Source organism: Entelurus aequoreus, linkage group LG21, assembly GCF_033978785.1.
Source record: "Entelurus aequoreus isolate RoL-2023_Sb linkage group LG21, RoL_Eaeq_v1.1, whole genome shotgun sequence".
Taxonomy (NCBI): domain Eukaryota; kingdom Metazoa; phylum Chordata; class Actinopteri; order Syngnathiformes; family Syngnathidae; genus Entelurus; species Entelurus aequoreus.
In genome coordinates, this window is record NC_084751.1 from 4,645,328 (window position 1) to 4,655,327 (window position 10,000).

Consider the following 10,000-nt stretch of genomic DNA (forward strand, 5'->3'; position numbering starts at 1 on the left):
TGTAACAGTGTTAAAGTTGTTTATACGTCCACCCTCAGTGTGACCTGTATGGCTGTTAAGTTAAGTTAATGTTAAAGTACCAATGATTGTCACACACACACTAGGTGTGGTGAAATTTGTCCTCTGCATTTCACCCATCCCCTTAGGGAGCAGTGGGCAGCAGCGGCGCCGCGCCCGGGAATCATTTTGGTGATTTAACCCCCAATTCCAACCCTTGATGCTGAGTGCCAAGCAGGGAGGTAATGGGTCCCATTTTTATAGTCTTTGGTATGACTCGGCTGGGATTTGAACTCCAACCTACCGATCTCAGGGCGGACACTCTAACCACTAGGCTGACCAAGTATGATTGCATTCACTTGTGTGTGTGAAAAGCCGTAGATATTATGTGCCTTTAAGGTACTGTACTTCTCCCTACGCCCGTGTACCACTCCATATATCGTTGTTTTAAAAAGTCATACATTTTACTTTTCGAAACAGATACCGATAATTTCCGATATTACATTTTAACGCATTTATCGGCCGATAATATCGACAGTCCGATATTATCAGACATCTCTAGGTAAAATACATGATTTATAATCTAGAATTAACTTTCACCGGCTCAGAGGCAATGCAGCAGCTCACTGGCACAATATGTCAATATAGTACTGCAGCACGAGCTAGTTCCCGCTAAAAATAGATTGTCAGTGTTAGCGCTCATAACAGTATCGCTAATACAAGGTTAATATTCAGGTCACAAGATGTAAATGGACTATTGTTGGCGGATTTTGTATGTTTATTTAGAAGGCTTAATAGGCGGAATAATGTACTCTTATTAGCTGCATTGTTAGCCACCTCGTACTTGACGTATTTTACGTATTAGAATCAATCCATCCATCCATCCATCCATCCATTTTCTACCGCTTGTCCCTTTAGGGGTCGCGGGGGGTGCTGGAGCCTATCTCAGCTGCATTCGGGCGGATGGCGGGGTACACCCTGGACAAGTCGCCACCTCATCACAGGGCCAACACAGATAGACAGACAACATTCACACACTAGGGCCAATTTAGTGTTGCCAATCAACCTATCCCCAGGTGCATGTCTTTGGAGGTGGGAGGAAACCGGAAGACCCGGAGGGAACCCACGCAGTCACGGGGGGAACATGCAAACTCCACACAGAAAGATCCCGAGCCCGGGATTGAACTCAGGACCTTCGTATTGTGAGGCACATACACTAACCCCTGTGCCATACTTTTTTAATAACATTGTTACACAAAAGTCACTATTTAGCAATTGTTGCGTTCGACCAGATGTTCCTACAGGGAATTTAAGTTTCTGGTCACTTCCAAGTTCTTTTGATGACACATAGCTGAGCTCAAATTGAACACCAGACAGAAGAGGTATTTTGTGATTTATTTTCAAAGCTTTGAAAACAAACGTGAGACCAATCCAGTACAGAAGCGTTCACTAGCGCGGCTAAGATCGATCTCTCTGCCAAACCCCCGGAAGTGCTCTCCTCTTCCATCTGTCCCTCGTTCCCACCCTCGTTGTTATGGCTACTCCCTGAGTTATGTCTACTCCCTGCATTCCAACGTTTCAAGGCAGACACACAGTACTTGCAGACCAAAAGAGCACAATTGGAAGAACACTAGCTGTTTTGCAATATGACTATGACAATAAAGAAGTAACACTTAAATACGGATATAGGTAAAAATCTGCTTCCGTCACCGCTTAGGATTCTTGGATTTTTGGGGGTGAAAACACATGAAAAAAAGTCATATTTTAAAGTAAAAAAGTAATACACTACTTTATTTAGTAGGGCTGTGAATCTTTGGGTACCACCTGATTCGATTCTCAATTCATAACAATTCTTGATTCAAAATCAATACTTTTTTAATAACATTGTTACAAAAAAATCACTTCGTAGCCACTTAGGATTCTTGGATTTTTGGGGGCGAAAACACATGAAAAAAAGTCATATTTTAAAGTAAAAAAGTAATACACTACTTTATTTAGTCGGGCTGTGAATCTTTGGGTACCACCTGATTCGATTCTCAATTCATAACAATTCTTGATTCAAAATCAATACTTTTTTAATAACATTGTTACAAAAAAAATCACTTTGTAGCCACTTAGGATTCTTGGATTTTTGGGGGTGAAAACACATGAAAAAAAGTCATATTTTAAAGTAAAAAAGTAATACACTACTTTATTTAGTCGGGCTGTGAATCTTTGGGTACCACCTGATTCGATTCTCAATTCATAACAATTCTTGATTCAAAATCAATACTTTTTTAGTAACATTGTTACAAAAAAATCTCTTTGTAGCCACTTAGGATTCTGGATTTTTGGGGGTGAAAACACATGAAAAAAAGTCATATTTAAAGTGAAAAAGTAATACACTACTTTATTTAGTAGAGCTGTGAATCTTTGGGTACCACACGATTCGATTCTCAATTCATAACAATTCTTGATTCAAAATCAATACTTTTTTAATAACATTGTTACAAAAAAAATCACTTTGTAGCCACTTAGGATTCTTGGATTTTTGGGGGCGAAAACACATGAAAAAAAGTCATATTTTAAAGTAAAAAAGTAATACACTACTTTATTTAGTCGGGCTGTGAATCTTTGGGTACCACCTGATTCGATTCTCAATTCATAACAATTCTTGATTCAAAATCAATACTTTTTTAATAACATTGTTACAAAAAAAATCACTTTGTAGCCACTTAGGATTCTTGGATTTTTGGGGGTGAAAACACATGAAAAAAAGTCATATTTTAAAGTAAAAAAGTAATACACTACTTTATTTAGTCGGGCTGTGAATCTTTGGGTACCACACGATTCGACTCTCAATTCATAACAATTCTCGATTCAAAATCAATACTTTTTTAATAACATTGTTACAAAAAAAATCACTTTGTAGCCACTTAGGATTCTTGGATTTTTGGGGGTGAAAACACATGAAAAAAAGTCATATTTTAAAGTAAAAAAGTAATACACTACTTTATTTAGTCGGGCTGTGAATCTTTGGGTACCACACGATTCGACTCTCAATTCATAACAATTCTCGATTCAAAATCAATACTTTTTTAATAACATTGTTACAAAAAAAATCACTTTGTAGCCACTTAGGATTCTTGGATTTTTGGGGGTGAAAACACATGAAAAAAAGTCATATTTAAAGTGAAAAAGTAATACACTACTTTATTTAGTAGAGCTGTGAATCTTTGGGTACCACCTGATTCGACTCTCAATTCATAACAATTCTCGATTCAAAATCAATACTTTTTTAATAACATTGTTACAAAAAAAATCACTTTGTAGCCACTTAGGATTCTTGGATTTTTGGGGGCGAAAACGCATTAAAAAGTCCTATTTAAAGTAAAAAAGTAATATACTTGTCAGGAAGTGGTGGTGACCAACCCCAAGATGCAGAGACGACAGGCTTGGTGCAAAAAAACATAATTTAATGTCCAAAATGAATGCATAACAAAAAGAAAATGTGTTCCTGTCTTACATAGGGATTGTGAATGATAGGAGAAAATCCCCAAAAAGTTCAGTTCCCCATTAAGGACCAGAAATGTCAAGTTGTGGTAAAAGGGAATAACCAGTAGCACATTTCACCTACAGTATATTCATTCAATATCAATGGAAACCGAATAACACAAAATATCCCAAGGATGTCTTTTTGAATAAACCATGACATGGCTTTCAACTCGCTCTGTAGGAGACGTCCCACATAAACGCTGGAGCTGCATGGATGTTGGACGAACGCAGGGCAGTTGAAAAACAAATCGTTATTTTCTGAGGCCGAAGCATAGATTAACTTTCATAAAATGAATGAAAGGTCTGCTACATTAGCTCTCTGCGACTATTCTGCGTTGGAATAAAGATGGCTGTCCACTAAAGACAGATGCCTTGCCTTGGGCGAGGGCCCGCTGCTTGAAAGGAGGACGACTGAATGACAGAACCCCTCCTGAGTTTGGCCTTTAACACAAACACACAATCACACAGACTCACAAAGTCCATTGAGTGTCCTCAGCAGGGGGACAAGACGCTGCCTTGGGGGCTTAGAGACAGGGGCCAGAGGCTGAGGTCCACAGGGGAGGTACCCAGAGGCTGCCGGAGGTCTCGCCGCAGTTACCAAGAAGGCCGTCGGTTGACTACCGGCATGGGAAAAGTCAGCCCCGCACCTCGGTGGCATTCAACAGTAGCACATCATTGTGTGTCAAAGTTTCCCTTGACCCTCACCCTGCTCTGCAGCTGTTCAACCGTGGAGCAAAGCAGCAGCACGGAGAGAAAGGGATGCAAAGACGAGAAAAGTAGAATGTAGTCCCTGGGGGCAGAAGCAATGACTCACTGACATCCTCTTGGCCAGACCCAACCCTCGTCTGGCTTGGCTCGGGAAATAATTCTGTCACATTTTACGGCCACATTTGTCTTTGGCTGTTTTGTGTCGGGCTTTGTACTCGAAGTTCTCAGATGAGGCTCTTCTGTACGTCATTAGTTTTACAGTAACATGTCAAAGCAGACACAATGCAGAAAAGGGGACAATCTACTTGGAGAGGAGTCCTAATTAAGTCGCAGCAAATAAACAAAACGTTAACTAAAAATAAAGCTTACTAAAATACCATCATCTTGTATTAATATAGCTTCGGCATATACCAACTTTTGAGATATGAGCCGTCTCTTGGCTTTGTATTGTGATTTAAGTTGCGAGCATACATTTGAGTAATGAATCTCCCCGCGGCTGGTTGGCGTAGTGATTGTCAAAATGAACCCTGTAAGATCCGCCTCAAAACATCCAGTCCCACTTGCCAGCAACAGCCCACAACCAGAGACCGACACAGCCATAGTTGCATCTGCGAACACAACCGTAGTTGTATCTGCGACACAACCGTAGTTGTATCTGCGACACAACCGTAGTTGTATCTGCGGACACAATCGTAGGTGTATCTGCGGACACAATCGTAGGTGTATCTGCGGACACAATCGTAGGTGTATCTGCGGACACAATCGTAGGTGTATCTGCGGACACAATCGTAGGTGTATCTGCGGACACAATCGTAGGTGTATCTGCGGACACAATCGTAGGTGTATCTGCGGACACAATCGTAGGTGTATCTGCGGACACAATCGTAGGTGTATCTGCGGACACAATCGTAGGTGTATCTGCGGACACAATCGTAGGTGTATCTGCGGACACAATCGTTGGTGTATCTGCGGACACAACCGTAGTCGCGTCTGCGGACACAACCGTAATCGCTTCAGCGGACACAACCGTAGTAGCATCTGCGGACACGGCCGTAGTCGCGTCTGCGGACACGGCCGTAGTAGCGTCTGCGGACACGGCCATAGTAGCGTCTGCAGACACGGCCGTAGTCGCGTCTGCGGACACGGCCGTAGTCGCGTCTGCGGACACAACCGTAGTAGTATCTGCGGACACGGCCGTAGTCGCGTCTGCGGACACGGCCGTAGTAGCGTCTGCGGACACGGCCGTAGTAGCGTCTGCGGACACGGCCGTAGTCGCGTCTGCGGACACGGCCGTAGTCGCGTCTGCGGACACGGCCGTAGTCGCGTCTGCGGACACAACCGTAATCGCGTCAGCGGACACAACCGTAGTCTCGTCTGCGGACACGGCCGTAGTCTCGTCTGCGGACACGGCCGTAGTCTCGTCTGCGGACACGGCCGCAGTCGCGTCTGCGGACACGGCCGCAGTCGCGTCTGCCGACACGGCCGCAGTCGCGTCTGCCGACACGGCCGCAGTCGCGTCTGCCGACACGGCCGCAGTCGCGTCTGCCGACACGGCCGCAGTCGCGTCTGCCGACACGGCCGCAGTCACATCTGCGGACACAACCGCAGTCGCGTCTGCGGACACAACCGTAGTCACGTCTGCGGACACAACCGTAGTCGCGTCTGCCGACACGGCCGTAGTCGCGTCTGCGGACACGGCCGTAGTCGCGTCTGCGGACACGGCCGTAGTCGCTTCTGCGGACACGGCCGTAGTCGCGTCTGCGGACACGGCCGTAGTCGCGTCTGCGGACACGGCCGTAGTCGCGTCTGCGGACACGGCCGTAGTCGCGTCTGCGGACACGGCCGTAGTCGCTTCTGCGGACACAACCGTAGTCGCTTCTGCGCACACAACCGTAGTCGCGTCTGCCGACAAGGCCGTGGTCTCGTCTGCCGACAAGGCCGTAGTCTCGTCTGCCGACACGGCCGTAGTCGCATCTACCGACACGGCCGTAGTCGCGTCTGCGGACACAACCGTAATCGCGTCTGCGGACACAACCGTAGTCGCTTCTGCGGACACAACCGTAGTCGCGTCTACGGACACAATCAATCAACCAATCTTTCGATCAAAGTTTTTCTTATATAGCTCTAAATCACGAGTGTCTCAAAGGGCTGCACAAGCCACAACGACATCCTCGGCTCAGATCCCACATCAGGGCAAGAAAAAACTCAACCCAATGGGATGACAATGAGAAACCTTGGAGGGGACCGCAGATGTGGGGACTCCCCCCTCTGGGCGACCGGTGCAATGGACGTCGAGTGGATCTAGCATAATATTGTGAGAGTCCAGTCCATAGTGGATCTAACATAATAGTGTGAGAGTCCAGTCCATAGTAGATCTAACATAATAGTGTGAGAGTCCAGTCCATTGTAGATCTAACATAATAGTGTGAGAGTCCAGTCCATTGTAGATCTAACATAATAGTGTGAGAGTCCAGTCCATAGTGGGGCCAGCGGGAGATCATCTTGAGTGGAGACAGGTCAGCAGTGCAAACCGCAGGCACAACCGTAGTTGCATCTGCGGACACAACCGTAGTCACGTCTGCGGACACAACTGTAGTAGAAGTATAACCCACTTAATCAGAGAACCAAACCATCAAAAACATGACTGACTGTCGCCGACTCGGAGAGGCAGGCCAAGGGTAGCGTCGTCGGTCCGCACCACACCTAAGCATGAACCAGCCTCCTCACGAGCCAATGACGCCAAAACATTTAAATGGCGGACGTTTATCCATGAAAATATGGATAAGTTTCCAGTGGTTGCTCTACATGTTTTGGTTCGTTGTGTCTCCTGAATCTACAAACAGGACATTTGAGCTTTAGCCTTACTTGCTCACTGTGTCCTTTTATTTAATTTTTAACGTATTGCTTTCGGTCAACCCGGACTTCTGGTCCGTCACGCAAAGGCGTCCATGTGCAGCATAAACTTCAATTACAGTTCCTGTTGTTACTCGACAGAGAAGCAGCTCAAAGTAGACACCGCAAAAGTTGAAATACTGTACATTATTATTACTTCTTAAAACTACTGTAGTTGTTTGTTGTACATTCTATTGTATTTTTAGTATAATAGTTTTCGTTTGAAAGTTGGTTTTTAAAAGGAATGTTACGTGTTAAAATGTTGCTGTTTTAGATTAAATTGATTTCAATGGGCATACTTGTTTTGAGAAACGAGTTCGGTAATAGAACCTTGTAAGATGAAAAACCACTGTACTCAATATTTACAATTAAGAACATGTTGAGTATTAAAATTACAACAAATATTTCCTTTTCCTAGAATTTTTTTTTTTTTTTCAGATTACCTAGTTTGCAATACAGAACCTGCATTTTTGTTATACTAGTGCTTGAATTATACAATAAAATAATTTCACCTTCGAATTGTCATACAGAAAGTAATGCACTGTAAAAAAAAAAATTTTAAAAAGTATATTTTTTAGGGCTGCAACTAACGATTAATTTGATATTCGATTAATTTGTCGATTATTACTTCGATTAATCGATTAATAATCGGATAAAAGAGACCAACTACATTTCTATCCTTTCCAGTATTTTATTGAAAAAAACAGCAATACTTATTTTGATTATTGTTTCTCAGCTGTTTGTACATGTTGCAGTTTAAAAAAAAAATTTTTTTAAATGCCTCTGTGCATGCGCATAGCATAGATCCAACGAATCGATGACTAAATTAATCGGCAACTATTTTTATAATCGATTTTAATCGATTTAATCGATTAGTTGTTGCAGCCCTAATATTTTTTGGCCCTCTAAATGCTGGATAATTGACACAAAAATATCTAATAAAAATATATATATTAAAAGGTTATAATCTGGCCGCAACCAATTAAAAAATACAGGTACTAATACAGGTACTAAGAATATAAATTTAAAAATGTAAAGCACCTTAAGCATACATAGTATATAGAATTGAGGAAGTGTGTTTAATTGTAATGGATGTTTAGTTTTTCTGTGTTCGTGTGGGACCCCTTTGAAAGGGAGATGCTGCATCTCAAGGGGCTACCCTGAATACAATTAAAATGAAATATTACCTTTTTAAAGACACAATTAGGTTTTAGTGCATCCTGTCTACCATAGAACCCATGGGAACTGAAAGGGTAAAATGGGGTAAAATGGTGGAGAGGATAACAAAGTTAAGGAAACACAGACTGGAATCCATTAGTTTTATTTTATAAATAGAAAACAAACATGTAAATATGTGTCTTTACCTAAACTTGCAATAAATTGGCCATTTACAGGCAAAAATGGAAATCAAGCGACCGCAGCGATGGCGTATCCATCATGAGAGAATAAAAGGAAAGCCGCCAGCGCGCACACGGAAAGCGCAAACCTAAAATTATCTGCCATTGAGCACCAGCAGGAAATGGCAGGCGGGGGCTGAAAATGTGCGAGCGTGTCATATATCCTTCCACCTGCTGGCTAATTGACGAGATAATTACAGGAGTGACGAGGCGAAGGGCCTGACTCGCGACACTCGGGGACCGCTGGAGTGTCTGCACATGCATTTGGGAGACGAGGCGGCGAGGTTGGAGGACGGCTGCTGGCGCGCGCCTTGTCCAAGTGCACTTCATTATGCGCCCACAGCTGTGTTTGCTTATTTGCGCTGGCAACTTTTGTCACTGGGAGGGAAATACTTGCATTCCTCATATTCCTCTTTAGAAGGCCTTGCTTGGCCGGTGCAGTGCAAAATCTCACTTTGCATACATTCTGTCAAATCTGCTGATTTCAGTGAATGTTGCACCGCAAACAAGGTTGTTTCTTTTTAAATTGATTGAAACACAATTGCATGATTGTATTAATATCTTACAGTATGTTATCTACAGTGTTGGGACTAACGCGTTACAAAGCCGTTATTTTCGGCGGTAACTAGTAGTCTAACGTGTTATTTTTTATATTCAGTAACTCAGTTACCGTTACTACGTGATGCGTTACTGCGTTATTTTACTTTTTTTTGTTGTGTAGTATCTGCTAGAAACAGAAGATCTGAGTGTTGTAGTGTCGTCCTTCTGAATTCTTCTGGGGTTGTGCCTGTGTTTACTAACAAGACATCATGGCGGAGCAGCAGTCGAGTTTCTTAACATGGAGATATTCTCACTACTTTTCTATTGTCGAGCACAAAGAAAAGAACATTTGAGTTAAATGTAAGTTGTGTCTTGGATCAAAGATCCCATCTACTGCCCAAAACAGCAATTCAAATCTGCTGAAACAGCTACAAAAGCAACATGCTTCGACGAAGCTAGTAAAGAGAGACACAGACGCCGATGCCACTTCACCTCCACTTAAGGATTTTAATGGAGGGACTGCTAGCCAGGACAACATTGATAGAGCCATTGCAGCGTATGTGCTAGAAGACATGCAGGCTATTTCTACAGTGGAGTCACCCGCTTTCAGGCAGCTAATTAGCATGATACCGCCGTCAAACAGCAAATGGCATGGAAAACCTTTTCACGTACCTGGACAGTGAGTACATAAACATGGAAAGCAAGCTAAAGAAAACACTCCAAACTGCCTCTGCTCATCATTCAGCACTGAAGGTACACACTCTGTCACTTCTCCTATATACTCTTTCATTCTAGACTTCTACAGTGTTTGATTATCACATCACTCTAAATGTATAGACTATAAAGTTCACAAACATAAAGAGGGATCTTATCCAGGCCAATCTTTCCTTATCTCTAAACTAAAACTTGGGAAATGCGTAGAGTGTTCTGGG

At 43.1% G+C, this 10,000-nt stretch overlaps 1 protein-coding gene across 2 annotated transcripts in view; it reads left to right on the forward strand.

The window, feature by feature from the left end:
- LOC133638200 (netrin receptor UNC5C-like) overlaps window positions 1-10,000 on the forward strand; it is a 483,700-nt gene that overhangs the window by 127,034 nt on the left and 346,666 nt on the right. The window lies entirely within an intron of this gene.